Genomic DNA, 15,614 nt, shown 5'->3' on the forward strand with positions numbered 1-15,614 from the left:
GGAAGGAAGTAGATAGAAGAATGAGAAAGAAAGAAGTTAATTTCTCCTAATGATTTTAACCTTTCTTTACCCATATTATAATTCAAGTTTCTATGCCCACTATATTATTTCTACATGTTTTAATGACAATTGGGAAAAAAACAAGTACATATTGAATATCCTTTTTAAAATGTATTTTTATATTGAACTAACCTACAGTAGGTTGTATTTCTTTAAGAGTTGAAAGTATTCCCTGGAAATGAGTAAGATCAAGGCTACATGATGCTAAACCAGTCATCCAAAATACCCATTTATTTTCCCTTCCTCCTTACTGAATTGACCGGCCATTTGATGGAACTAAATGAATTGACTGGTTATTCTGAAATGTGTTAACCCAGCTACAGCCGGTAGGAAGAATAGAGCACCTAGTGTTCTTGGTGATGTACCTTTCCAAGTTTCTCTCCCCAAAACTAACCACTTCCTTTTACTTGAAGTCATTTTGCTTTTCTCATTAGTCTCACAATCCAAGGCTAGTGTCAGGTACTGAGGCATCCCTAAGCCCAAGACCATAAAACAATGTAATGGAATTGGACCAAGTATAAAAGGAAGGAACTATGGAGTTAGTTGTCCTTACCCTCTCAAGAAAAAAAGAACAGTGGAACGGTAGGTAAAGTATGAAAAAGATATTAAAGAGATCTATTCTTTTTCTTCCAACAAATAACTTCATTTTTTTAGTTTCATTTATTTATTTTGAGAGCGCGCACACACAAACATGAGTGGGGGAAGGGCAGAGAGAGAGAGACTCCCAAGTAAGTAAGCTCTGCACTGTCAGGCTCCACGCTGCCAACATAGGGCTCCAAATCACGGACCATGATATCATAACCTGTGTCAAAATCAGGAGTTAGACGCTTAACTGACTGAGCCACCCAGGCACCCCAAAGAGATCTATTCTTATATTAGGGAGGAGATAGGAAGCCACAGCCCAAATCAGAAGGAGAAAACTCTTCATACTCCTTGCATAAGCGCTCCAAAGTGCCCTTAGCATGGAGCTGTGCACTTGTCACATCACAGACATGCCTCCTTAGAATTTCCACAAAGCTGGAGAAATAGTGTGCTCACAGACTTGCAGTGAGGTGATAGGCCAACCTTCAATGACCATGAGTTAGGCTACTCTTAAATGCCATTCAGAATAAACCGAAAGGAGTTTTATCTTTTTCACATACACATGCCCTTCCATAGGACCATGCGAGTTATTTAAAATAGTGGCCAATGAACCTAGGCCAGTTATGACACTGCTTCTCACATTTTTCTCATTCAGAGGTAAGACAATAGAGAGGTCTCCCACTGGTCCCTTCTTTCATGTTATTCCCTTCTGTCAAAGGGGTTAAGAAGCACAGTTTTATTCCATATTCTTTCCTGTGCAGGAGAAACAAAGTTTTCAGTGTTGCCTTCTACTGCCTTATGTTTTGCTTCTACACTCTATTTAATAGCAATTTTAACATGTTCTGAGAGATCTGTGTAAGGACCTCTTGACTCCAGGTCTTTTGGACACGGAAGTTGATCACGATGGTGTTCTAGCACCGTATACTACACAGTGAAGACACAACAAAAGAATTAACATCTTATTGGGGAGGCAACAGGAATAGAGAGGCAAAAACTACAATTTTTAGAACAATTTCATTAGAGTTATGCCAGAGGTAGCTATGGGGGCTATGGGAGAAGAAGGGCCTGGCCCAACTTGGGGAACAGGGCAGGTCTTGGATTCAGGTGTCATCGTACCCAAACAATTAGGTGAACTGAGCCAAGAAATTAAGAGAAGAAAGTGAGGGGTACCTGGGTGGCTCAGTCAGTTAAGCATCATGGTTCATAAATTCGAGCCCTGCATCCGCAGCACAGAGCCTGCTTGGGATTCTCTCTCTCACTCTCTTTCTACCCCTCTGCATGCATGCAAGCTCACATTCTCTCTCTCTCTCCCTTCCTCCCCCACCCTCTCTCCTCTGTCTCTCCCTCTCTCTCTGTCTCTCTCCCTCTCAAAATAAATAAAAATTAAAAAGAGAGCAAAGTGAGTTCTAGATGGCAAGAAGAGAGAAGCAAATGCAGATAGCTATGAAACATGGCACACATGGACGGAAGAAGTTGGCTACTGGAAGAGGCAGGTGGGTCCTGTGTACCACTGCCAAGGAGATCAGATTTTATCTTCAGGCTTATCACAGAAGGGTTTTAAGCAGGGAAGAGACATTCTGAGACTAATTTTTCAACTATATCAATTTTGTTGCACTGCAAAGCAGACAGCAAAGTTAAGGGGAATACACAAAAGACAGACTATTTAAGAAAGTGGTTCTCAAATGTTTTGATATATAGTAAGAAATACATTTTCATGGAAAAAGGCTATGAATGTTTGTGTGTATGTCAACAATTTCAGAAAACAACACTTATCCTTGATATTATAGATGTGACTTTACATTGTATTACTTTCTATTCAATTCCATTATATATATATATATATATGATGCTAAATGCATATATATATATATATATATATATATATATATATAAATGCTATAATGCATAAATGCTAAATGCTAAACGCAACTGACAGTTTCAAAATACTACTTCTGTATTCTGGGGTGAGCTGATGAGTACCTGATCTGGAGAAATATCAGTGGCATGGAGAAGAGAGAACAGGTTTGACAAATATTTATGAAGTAAACTAAAAATATAGTTATTTATTTGATGGAGGAGTGTATGATTTCCAAGTTTCAGTCTAGGATAAAAGTGCTGCTTAATTGACAGGAAGAACAGATCTGCAAAGAAACAGAAGTCCAGTTTTGAACATGTTGTATTTAATTTTTTAAAAATGTTTGTTTATTTTTGAGAGAAAGAGAGAGAGAGAGAAATAGAGTGGGGAGGGGTCAAATAGGGACAGAGGCACAGAATCTGAAGCAGCCTCCAAGCTTAGAGCTGTCAGCACAGAGCCCAATGTGGGGCTCGAGTCATGACCTGAGCCAAAACCGAACGCTTAACGGACTGAGCCACCCAGGCGTCCCTTGAACATGTTGTATTTAAATGGTGGAGTATCATCAGGCACTGTGCTTTTTTAAGAGTCTGAAATCAAGGAGGAGTTCTGAGGACAGGCAGTTTGGGGAATACCAAGTTTGAAGGTAAAACTACATAAGTATATGTAGGCATCTAGAGAGTGCACAAAATGAGAAAAGCAATGAGCCAGAAACAGAATGTTTAAGGAGGGGAATGGGGGAGGTAGACATAAGAAGAAGAGTAGTCAGAGCAGCAAAAAGAAAGTAGAATCGTTTGGGAGAGAATGGTTCCTAATAAATATGTGTTGAATAAATATTTACAGGATAAATCAATGAGGAAAGAGTTTCTGACGAAGGTCTCTAAGATCAGGGCAGAGAAGGCAAAAAAGAGCTCCCTGGACACTGTAGTGAGGGTGGTGGGAGGAGGTGTGTATGAGGACGTCCTCCTACACTGATGTGAGGAGTGCCTGGAAGGTGAGGAGGTGGAGTGGCTTGACCGAGAAGGAAAGGGCAAAGAAGCAAGCCAAGGGATCAGCAAGGGTTCTGTTACCGGGCTTCACTATTGTTTTGTTCTGTATTGTTTTTATGATTGAGACAGACATGAATAGGGAAAGAGGCAGGAGAACAGGAGAGATTGAAGAAGCGAGAAAAAGAAAGGAAAACAGAAGGAGAAAGGTCCTGGAGATACTGCGAGGAGAGGTCCGAGGGCACAGATGCAGGGGTTGACTTCGAGCAGGAAAGGGATGGGTTGCATTACCTGCTGGGACCGGAAGGGAGAACAGGATGGGTATGGATGTCAATGAGAGGATACAGAAACTGGGGAGGTTCATGTCTTCACAATGAGTTTCCTGATTAGGCTGCAAGTGAAGGCATTTGCTGAAAGGTGATGAGCAGCTGTGGCGCCAGGAGGCTTCACAAGGGGAGGAAGTTTGGAACAAGCACCGAGAGAAGTGAGAGGGCACAGAGCAAGTATGAAGTGTCAAGTGGCACTGAGGGTCCCGTTGAGGTGAATGCCTTGACTTTATTTGAATCCATCTTGGAGTGATGTGGGATTTTTCCCGCCGGAGTTCAGATAAGGATGTGGAGCAGGCAGATAAGAAACTGACAGTGTTGGGTTTTTTCCTGAGAGGTGTAAGGAGAACAGGATGGCAAAGAATTTGAAATAGAAACTGGGAAGGCAAAAAGGAGAGGAAAGGAGATGGAAATTCCCAAATGAGGGGATTGCCGGACAAAATACTCTATTTCCCAGTCTCCCTTGCAGCTACACGTGGCATATGACTGAATGAGCCAAAGGAGATATAAATAGAAGCATGCTGTGGGGTTTCTGGGAGTTCTCTTCCAAAGAGAGGGGATGTGCTATTCTTCCTCTCCTCCCCTGTCTTACTGCTGGCAATTTAGATGTGATGGCTCTCTACATGCCATCCTGGACCATGGAGGCAAAGCCCATACTTCAGGGATGGTGGCGGAATTATCCAAAAGAATCCTAGATCCCTCACAATGCTAGAGCAGTCACACCAGCCCTGGGCCACCCACTCTGGCTCTCTTTTATAGGAAAGAGAAATAAAATTTCATCTTGATTAAAGCATAATTTTTCAGGTCCTTTCATTCCAGATGAACCAATATAGTGTGCATATATAGTGTCTGGAACACTTAGAAGGCTGCCTTGGAAGAGAATGTTAACCCTCCACTGTGTAATGCCACGTAAGGAGCACATTTTACAGTAAGCAAAGAAGCTTTGGTCTTTTTAGGAGATTACAGGCTGCTCTTGATTTGAATGGAGAGGAAACAAAAGCTGACACTTGCATTTCTTCATTAAGTTTTTTTAAAATAAAAAAAAAAGCCACATGGATGTTATTGCTTTTTTTCCTGTGATGGCAAGCAGTCGTCTCTGCACTTTTTGCAAAGAAATGTATTAAAAGTAAGGACAATATTAACACCCAGCATGACACATTTCCACAGTCTTACATTTTTTTTTCCTTCCCTGAAGGGTCAGAATTCCCATCAGGCGGCATAAAATGAGTGGTCTAAGCCCAAGCCTAGTAAATCACTGGTATTGCGTTGTTTTTAAGTGACCAAACAGCTGTAGTTTTCAAGGTCAGCTGAATCATCTGCCAGGGTCACACGTGTTTCACATGTCAAGAAACGTATATGGGTTCCACTCCATGCAGGATTGTATGGAAAAAGACACTTGCAAACAAGTGATCTGAGGACATGTTTCCAAACAGCTGCTATGGTTATGTGGATAAGAATTACTACGTAAACTGTGTTGAGGACTCTGTTTCCAATCACTCAAAAAGAATATTCATTGCAATTCATGATGTCCATGCTGAGAGGGCCAGTTTGTGATCATGAAGACACATAGTAAGTATTCGATTAGGATACAAAGTAACAGTATATGATTGCTATTATAATCATAGTGACCTTTTTCCTGTGCAAGTGGGAAGAATGTGTACTGGGTATAAAAACAACACCAACCAAACACATAATTAAGATGGAACCTAGTTAAATAGCTAAGGATGGAGGACTTCAAGTAACAAGACTTGGCTAATACTTCTCCCTCCAATTCACGCTGCAGGCAACATTGACTAGAAGCTAAAGACGTGACTCTTGGATGCTAATAACTTCCTTAACAAGCTGGAGTAATTGGTATTATGGAGCCAGACTGATGGCACAGGGAGGGGATGACCTCAGGATTTAAGGAGTTTAGGAACAGAAAAACATGTTTTTTAAATTCACATTTTAACTCAGAGCATAGAGATGTCTGCCTTCAACAGAGAGAAGGAAAAAGCTACTAATTTTTGCAAACAGCTCCTCCAGTGGGTTGCCCTATCTCAAAATGGATAATTGGCTTTGAAGAGTAGCTCTTAGATTGAATTTTTATTCAGTTCTCATAATGTTCTTGGTATGTGCTCTTCAAAGCCCACAATCGGCCTCCTCATCTTGTTGATATTTACTAGTCCTAAGGATCTCTCATGTGTGAGACATGTTGAATGAAGACTGCCTTCTGACCAGTTAACCCCTCTCAGCATGTTTCAAGGTTGGCTTCTGTATTCTATAAGCAAAATAGCAGGCACCTCCAAGTCAGCAGAGTGGCGCAGACAGGCATAGACAAATACTCACTCTAGCTAAGTATGGGCTCCAGTCAAGCTGGAAAAGGTCTCTCAGCTCTGAGTCACTTAGACAATCAAGTCCCTGAACATGTTTCTGTCCCTAATATTTTGTTGCTCTAGGCAACCATCAAGTCCACACGAAGACTTCTGCCAACTGGAGAGGATGACGAGCCAGGGGAACCAGAATTTTCTTTTAACTCTTTGTTGAAAATTCAAAATAGCAAATGGTGGGTATCAAAGACATTCTCTAAAGGATCTATATTGGGAAAAGTGGAATTCATATATTGGTTTAGTGTATCTTTTCACCACTACTTAAGGAAGTATAATGATAGAAAATAAAGGCAATCAGAAGCATGCATTTTTAAAAAATTTAAAAAATGCACAAAAGAGCTGGTTGGATTTTTAGATATTTTCAGTAATCTGATATCCTCATTTTATAGATGAGAAACCAGCTTAAATTACGGACCCAAGGTTAAACAGGGAGTTAGTGACAGCTGGATTTATAGCTTTGGTCCCTAAACACTGGGGTTACTGCTCTTTCTACAAGTTTCACAAGTCCAGTGCCACATGCAGAATGAAGGAATGTTAGTAAATCATAAGTAATCACCTCTTTTGTAATAGCAAATGGTCCTGGATGAAAAGGGCTACTTTCCTGGGTAACTGGAAGCAGTCCTAAATGTCTGCAGCTATGTAGTGATCATCCAGGAGGGACACATAACTATTCTAAACTATCTGAAAAGCATTCAAGGTCTATCATTGCTCATCTGAATTTGATCTTTGCTTCCTCTGAATTGTTAAGACACTTACTCTCTGTGACACAATCCTGGGAGTATCTAAGATTCTTGACACGTTTTTCATATGTACAATTATATCCTGCTAAGTCCTTGTAGGTAGGATTAGGTCACATTCATTTCCATTTCCCTGAAACCCAGAGTACAGAATTAAACATGTTTTTGTTCACTGGTTGATGATAAGTCACCATTAATTTTATTAGCTCTAGTAGTTTAGTAACAATCTACTTATCCAGAAATGGTCCAGGAACGTATACTATTCAATACCAGGAAATAGGTGTAAAGAACCCCAGAACAGTCAATAAATACATTTAAAGACTTACTTGTTAAAAAGTGGAATCAGGTCTATAAATACAGAAAACAACTTGATAATTCGTAAGTGCTACTTCTTCCAGAACACCTTCCATATCTTGCTTTAGATCTCCAGCAGAGAAGTACTAACATTTTCTCTGCCTTTCTTTTTAGAGGTGCCATTTGATGCTTGGGCTCAAAGAGACAGAGATGGTGGTGTGGGAGTGGCTCTCCTAGTTTTACTTTTTCTTTGTAGGGAAACACCTAAGGAGATCTGTCACACTTATGAATCTAACCTCTTTGAAGGTCTTATTTGAAAGCAGATTGTGCTACACTGTGCACAAAGGCATTTTAAATTTGCAGGTGTGACTGCCCAAATTAACAACAATACTTTGAACTTTTACAGAACCTTTCATCAAATGATATCAAAACAACTCAGCTTATAAAGCCTTAGGAAGCTGGTGGACAAAATATCCTATTGATATATAACTGGGGATTTACTGCGTTAGCTATGTTAGTGATTTGTTTCAAGTTCCCAGACAATGGTATGTTTAGGCAAAGGATACTATTTTCTGTGGGCTACATCTCCAAATTGTGGTATTTAATCTTGAAAAATTAAAAAAAAAACAATCATTTCTTTTCAAATTTTTTGCTGAATTTTAGTTACCAGTTCACATGGACTTGCTTGTCATCCTTGGGCAAGTGCCGTGCTATTCTTTTCTCTATTGTTCCAATTTTAGTATATGTGCTGCTGAAATGAGCACATAATAATTATTTTTCCCTCTTAATTTGGCCAAGCATAGCTTCTTTTTGGTGATCCAGAGAAAAGCTCAAGGAACACACTAAAATGGACTTCACCTGTGATGAAGGAGAACCATACTTACCAGTGGGTTTTAAATGAACAAAAAAGTGTCCTACAAATCTGTTTGAGTCTTCTGGTTATTATTATTTAAATGTGTAGCTGTGTAGCATGTTTCTGCAAAAATGCAAATCTAATCTTTTTCTGTTCTTCTCCTTCTGGCTTCCTTCACTCTTTTTCCTCACATACATTGCCCTCAACTGGGAACAGGGGTGCAATCCTATTTTCCCAGATTTTAAATCTGTTGTAAAGTAAATATGAGCAATATGTGTCTGAAATGTTTATCAGACTATGGTTTTTATTTGGCTTTGTCCTAGCATATTAGTTTTTTTTTAAATTTTTTGCTCCATTTCAATGGTTTCTTTGATGTCTTGTTTTGACCAGCTGCTGAGCTTTTTGTGGCTGTCCATTTACATCACTTTAAAAAATGGTACATAAATGAAATTTGAACAAAATGAACAGTACTTTCACATTGTTTCAAAATCAAACATGTTCCTAAGGAATCTGATTTATGGCAGATGGAGAACAAAACCTTCCAGAGGGAGGACTGTTAAATGAGTCTTAATTGCTTGCATATGAAAATATAGTGACTAAGATTGTGTGCACAATTAGGAATTTAAACATGTAGAAAAGAGCTGGCCGTGGAAACATTTTAGCAGGCATAGCTAGTTTGTATGAACACAGACAATAGAAGACAAGTTAGTAAAGGAAAATAATTTTAAAAGAAATTTAGTTGTTTACTTCATCATTCCTTATGTCAAGCTTCCAATTGTAAAGATGATTCATTTACCTCTGAAACTCAATGTACACTAAAAAAAAAAAAAGAGGTTTATTTAAGAATTAGAATTTCTTTCGTAGTCCCTACTATGTGCCAGATACTAGGCTTGGTGCTTATTCATCTCATTTAATCCTTAAAATAACTTTCTGAGGTAGGTTAATTATTAACTTACATTCTACAGATGACAAATTGAGGCTCAGAGAATAAGTTGCTTCAAAGTGAAATGGCTATCAAGTGATATATTCAGGGTTCTCTGTATTTATTGAATGAAACCAAAGCCCAGCTTCTTACAGTGCCTAGCTGTTCCCCTGGAAAAACACATACCTTTCAAAAAAAGTAACACTAAGGGTGCCTGTACTTTCAGTTTTGCGTCAAAACGCTTTCCTTGTGTTGGGTGACATGGCGTGGTATGGCTGGGTGGACGGGCCAAAGTTGGTCAGGTCTGGGAGCAGGGGTTGGGACAAAGATGGCAGATTTAGACACAGAGGCCAGAGCTGGGTGGCCTCAGAAGCTCTGTCAGGGTGTTGGGTTGGGAGGGCAGTGGTCAGGTGGAAGGATCTAGTCAAGAGATTCAGCGCTTCAGTGGCTCTGTAGGCAGCCACTGTGGGGGCAGTGAGGTTCTACCTGATGGTTCTGCCACAGTACGTGGTACTCAGTCTAGCTCCCCACAGCTAGGGTTTGGGCCCTCCTCCTTATGATGACCCGGATGTTCCAAATGCATAGTACAGTGTTCTATCGTGAGCTTCCGTTTGTCTTCAGAAATCTAAGTCCACGTCATGCCTCTAATGGATGCCTCTAATGGAGTCTTTTCCATGGGCCCTCAAGTCGTCCTTCAGATTCTTTCTCCTTAGGAAATCTTCACCTTCCTGGAATGGGGGTATAGGCTGTTTCTAAGGACTTTGATGAGGGTCACTATGTGGATATCCAAAACTAAAGATCAAACAATGAACCTTCAAATAAACGTAGAACCCCAACTCATTCATGTACTGGGGTCTACTTACATGTTTTTTTCTCAGAAAGTTGAAACGCTTAAAAACAATCTGTCTCTATTATTCTGTATTCCTTAAAGTAAACCCAGACCACAGTTCATTTAAATTACTATTAAGCCAAGATCATAGAAATGTAAATTATTCCTCACTTTGATTCCTTATAAGCAAACCGAGAGCCACAGATCATGAAACTCTGTATAGAACTAAGCATAAACGTGTGTGTTTTAAATGGTCAGGCAATCAAGTCACTTTTGTACCTTCAGAGGAACTGGATTCCCAGGGATACATTAATGAACAAATGTCATCCACATTCCTAAGAACCTTAATATTATAAAGAGCAGCAAGCTGAGAGATATATTAGCAAAATAAAGTGTGTTGTGGCCGATCTTCTTATCTCACTATAATCAGTAATAATTTGGGGTCCACCAACATGTATTTCTTTTTTCTACCAGTACCCTAATTTGTTTCAGGAAATTATCTGGTGTCTCCATTGGATAATTTTAATAATAGCATAGTCCAAAGTGATCAAGTGCTTCCTATGTGCCATGCATAGTGCTTAGTTTTCCATAACTATCATCTCAATTTTATTGAACTCCTTATGAGAAAATTACTACTATTATGCCTACTTCAAAAACCAGGGACTTGAGTATATGGAAGGTTAAATGAAGTGTTTGAAGAAAAGCATCTGTAAGTGGCAGAGCTGGGATATGAACCCACATAATCTGGCCTTATAACTTAGGCTCTTGGTACTACCTTATGTTACATAGTGTGGGAGAACAGCCAGATGTCCTGTTCTCCTTTAGCCAAGACCCAAGACCCAAAATAGACCAGTTAGACCCCTTCATTGGAATTTAACTCTTAGACATATTAACAAAGAAACTCAAAACAGTTATAGGAGGCTCTCTAGATTGCTCCTGCCATGAGAATTTCCCTTCATTTGTGCCTTTCTAGCATTCTGAAGATGAATGGAGTCCTTCAACCCTGATCCTTCAGCCTCCTGACTAATTCTCAGGGAATTGGAAATTATTTCCAATATTCTATTTTACTGAAGTAAAGTAGATTCCATTTTACTAGATTCTATTTTACTTAAGTTAGCAGAGTTGGGTTTTACCTTGCACTGGAGGATCATTGCTGATGTACCATCATCTAAGGGAAGGGTATAAGCCAGCCTAGAAGAGAGCTGGGTGAGAATCCTCATAGAATAGGATGCTGAAGGACTGTAAGTGCTCAGTGATAATGTGATAGACACAGTGAGAAATAACCTTGTAGTATAATGCCAGGTTGATTTCCTCTGCTTCCCTTTCTGTTGAAATGATGAGGGCTTGGGCCCCTCTCTCAGCCAGTAGGGCTGGGACACACTGGCCTTCTCCTTTATCTCCAGGACCTTCAGCAGTTTCCAGTGAAGAGAACTGTGCTGGGAAGATCTTTAGAAATGCAGACTGTACAAGGTGTGTTGAAGAGGCAAAAAGACTCCGAGAGACTGTTGCATTCCTCTCAGAAACTGACAGGATTTCAGATGAAGCTGACTCTTTCGAAGTGTCCCCTGTGAACACCTACCTATATGCTTGCTTATTCTATATGTTGCCATCACTCTACAATCCTAGGACATTGTCTTGGGATTTCCTTGCCACGTCTGTTATACTTCTTCCAAATGCCTCAAAATTGTCTTATCCCTTGGAGTGGATTCATTTCTAGAATTAGCCTGATCCAGGCTATTGTGACATCCTGTTTGCTGACTAGCATTGGTAATCATATTGGAAATAGTATTTCTTGTCAAAAGTGAAGCATGACAGTAAACCAATGAGGTGACTCTTTCCTCTCTGGCCTATAAACTATTCCCAAAACTATTTCCAAAATACTCTCAGCAGTGGCATCTGGACTAAAAACAGGTACATTTTACAAAGGTAACTACTTTGAGGATCAACACGAATGGCACAATAGCATCTACTGATAGTTTTGTAATGCTCATTGATATATAAAGCGCTTTTCACCTTTTAGTAAGAGCTACCATTTATTATTACCAGACACTGTGACAAATTTTCTACATGCATTATCTTGTGTAATCCTCAAAATTAGGAGGATATTATTATGCGTATCCACCACATTTTAACAGAAAAGAGTCAGGGCATAGAGTAAGTTGTCGAAGGTCACAAAGCAGGTGAGCAGGAGAGCACGGCTTTCATGAAACCCCGATCTCCTGACTTCTGAGCCCTCTTCTTCTCTAGGTTCCCACTTGTACATCAAATTCACAAATAAAACTTACAACAGTGTAGAATTTGTTTTTCAAAATAAAAACCTGCAGGAAAAGAAAACCTAGGTCTATTTGTATGTAAACAATTCTTGTTAAACAGCACAGTCACACAGTCAGAGACTTGAAGTGTCTCAGAAGCCCTTGCCTGTTCCTCAACTTCAATCTCTCAGTTCCAGGACTGAGAGTCCTTTTCTGTCACCCTCTCTAGTTATTTGGAAGACATTTACTCTTTTACAAGTCTGTCTTCTACTTTCTCATGCTGCTAAGGTTTCCCTAAGTTCCTGAACTGGGTCCCCAGGACTCTTTGCAGTGTCTGAGCTAAAATCCCAGTGCAGACAGCTTCCTGGTTCTGTAGGAAAAAAGACCTCTCATCCTGACTCATTTCTTCCTCACTCCCTTCCTCCTGCCTTTCCTGATTTTAGCTATTTGTCTATCCAAGCATTTGTGAACCCTCTGCTTTCTTTTTTACTTAATGCTCTTTGTCAATCAACAAAACACATTTGATCTTTTTCAATTCAGAAAACTTCCAGCATGATGGTTCTAAAGCTCAGGGGAGGTATTTTATGCCTCACTGGGTCCCAGAGCCTAAACACAGTCTTTCACAACCTAGAAACAGAGAGAGAAAGGGCAAACCCAGGAGGGCACACAGAAAAGAGATTCTCCACATAGACAATTCAGTGTGCAATATGCAAATATCAGAAACATACTAGAAAGAAAAAGTCATAAGCACCCATGTAGAATACAGTGAAGCAGAAATACTTCCAGACTGCCCACAGTGTCAGAAAGGAACCACAGAGAAAGAGAGAGGATAACACACTAAAAAGCACTGGATATTTAGACATCAGAAATATCTAGAGGAAGTGCTTATGGGGGATAGAGAGCTAAGGAACTTCGTGGCTAGAAATCGTACCCAAGAAAATATAACAGGTATGATGGGCTTATCAAGAGTCTAAAGCAGGGGCGCCTGGGTGGCGCAGTCGGTTAAGCATCTGACTTCAGCCAGGTTAAGCGTCTGACTTCAGCCAGGTCACGATCTCGAGGTCCGTGAGTTTGAGCCCCGCATCAGGCTCTGGGCTGATGGCTCGGAGCCTGGAGCCTGTTTCCGATGCTGTGTCTCCCTCTCTCTCTGCCCCTCCCCCGTTCATGCTCTGTTTCTCTCTGTCCCAAAAATAAATAAAAAACGTTGAAAAAAAAATTAAAAAAAAAAGAGTCTAAAGCAAAGACATGATGAATCTTATCACTTGTAGAAAGTGCCATTTCAGGGGTTAAAAGTGGTCCTAGAAGCAAGGTGAGTGGGAGCCTCAAGCACTGCTTTTTGCCCCTAAACTTCTGACATACTCTATGTGAGGCACTTCTCACACAGACCACACTGCTGCTCCCTGTGGAAGTTCCTGCCAGGGTACTCTCAGGAGTTACTTCAGGAGAGTCAGGAAGAGGATGGTAGGAATTAAAGAATGCTTCAAGAATTCTACATCCTAGGCAGGAATCCTTTCCTTAGCTTATGTAACTGAGTTCTTAGGGTTTCCCAAAGGTTTCTCTGTATCCATAGACTTTATCCCTTCTCTTTTTAAAAAATGTCTAAGTTTATTTATTTTGAGAGAGAGAGAGTGTGCCGGGAAGGGGCAGAGAGAGAGGGAGAGAGAAAATCCCAAGTAGGCTCCACACTGTCATCACGAAGCCTGATGTGGGGCTCGAATTCATGAACTGTGAGATCATGACCTGAGTCAAAACCAAGAGTCAGATTCTTAAGCAACTGATCCACCCAGGAACCCCAGACCTTATCCATCATCTTATCCTACTATCCATTCATATACATTCATAACAGGACCATATAAATTTATTTTCTGTCCTCCTTAAAAAAAAAAAAAGAACAAAAGAACAAGAAAAATTCCTAGGGAGTCACTGTCCTAGGGAAGAGGCAGATGATGACAGATTGTATGTTTGTTTGTTTGTTTTTGTGCACATGTCAATAGATCTTAAGAAGGGAAACCTTTCCTTTGAGTCAGCTGTAATCTACACTGTCATTTGTGGCTGTATATCGGATCCTCATACGGTTTAAAGGAGATTATGCCTGTAGAGTCTTCAGTAAGTATTAAATGTCAGAAAATGTTACCTTTTATTAATGTCAGTATCCATACCATCTCCAACTGATTTTCTAAAAGTATTTTCTGAGATGGTGAAAGAAGGCTGCTCTAAGTGAACTCTCTGTTGATTCATGGAGTCAAACAATTCAGTGTCACATTTAACCAGTAAAATTTGGGAAATTAGACCAAAAGGAATCTTCACTGCTTTGCCCCACCACAGTAATGTATTTCTGAGTATGCCTAGAATATTTTCTACAGAATACATGGGTGGGAAGCCCTTTGTGGGTAAAGGGAGCAACTTAAGAATGCAGCTTTTGTTTTCTTTCTTTCTTTCTTTCTTTCTTTCTTTCTTTCTTTCTTTCTTTCTTTAAGGAAACTTGGTACTGTGTCTAAGAACACAAAAACAATACAGTTACTAAACATAACATTTCCCAAGCCCGCTCCCACCCTCACACGCAAACATGGACATGATACTTCTCTTCTAGGAGAAGAGCGAGCTTGTCTAATTAAAATCTTGTATACATTTTGAGAGATAACAGCAATGGCAGCCCAGTAATGACGACCATGATGACGTGCTTTACACTGATAATAGTATCACCTTGTCTTTCCTTCCTAATCACACAGCACTTCACACATAGTATCTTGTTTATCTTAGACTGCATTGTTTGTTACATGGGGGTGTGGATGTCACTAATACACTTTCCAGAAAGACAGTGATTTTCCAGCAAATTACGAGCAACTCAATGACCCCACTGTGCACTGGCACTCTCACCCACATCATTCAGTATTCCATGATTCTCCCAAATTTGGCTGCCCAAATGGATCATCTGGGAGCACTCATAAAGACTGTGAGTCTTGTCCCAAAGATTCTGTTCTGGACTGTCTGGGAATCTATCCTCTTATTTTTGTTTTCAAGCATCCCCTGGTGATCTCTTTTGGTCAGGCAGGTTTGGGAAATACTGCCCTTTTCAAACTCAGGGCAGTAGGAAGGGATATTGGCTGCAGTGGACTTGGGTGAACATTCAGATCCTCTCTTTCCGTGGTAGCTTTGCTCAACACTAGAAGGATAATACAATAGTCAAGCCATAGGCGTCATAGGCTCAATAATCAACAGATAGAGTACTGTCCTATATAAGGGATATATTATTTGAAAATATAGTTAATTCTTCACTGTGGCTCCCCAATACTGAGATATCATTAGGCAGCATCTCATTAGTACCTTTTCCAAGTGAGAAGAGGCAAACAGTTGAGACCCCAAAAATACATGTTTGTCACTAGAGTCTATATAAAATGATTAAGCTATCAGCCTTTGCTACTTACTAGTCAACAGCTAAGAATGTCTTAAATTTAATCCATTACACATAATTAAAATGTATTAAATGTGTGCCTAATGCCCACTTAGCACCTTATCATGTAGTCTTTAAAATAGTAGCATTTTTACATGATT

The 15,614-nt window shown here is 40.0% G+C and overlaps 1 protein-coding gene and 1 non-coding gene across 6 annotated transcripts in view; both read right to left on the bottom strand.

The window, feature by feature from the left end:
* PDE4D (phosphodiesterase 4D) overlaps positions 1-15,614 on the bottom strand; it is a 1,415,237-nt gene that overhangs the window by 162,534 nt on the left and 1,237,089 nt on the right. The window lies entirely within an intron of this gene.
* LOC125147168 (U6 spliceosomal RNA) lies at positions 7,862-7,970 on the bottom strand. The gene has a single exon (XR_007145036.1). It is a non-coding gene; the product is annotated as a U6 spliceosomal RNA (small nuclear RNA).

Source organism: Prionailurus viverrinus, chromosome A1, assembly GCF_022837055.1.
Source record: "Prionailurus viverrinus isolate Anna chromosome A1, UM_Priviv_1.0, whole genome shotgun sequence".
In the NCBI taxonomy this organism is placed as follows: Eukaryota; Metazoa; Chordata; class Mammalia; order Carnivora; family Felidae; genus Prionailurus; species Prionailurus viverrinus.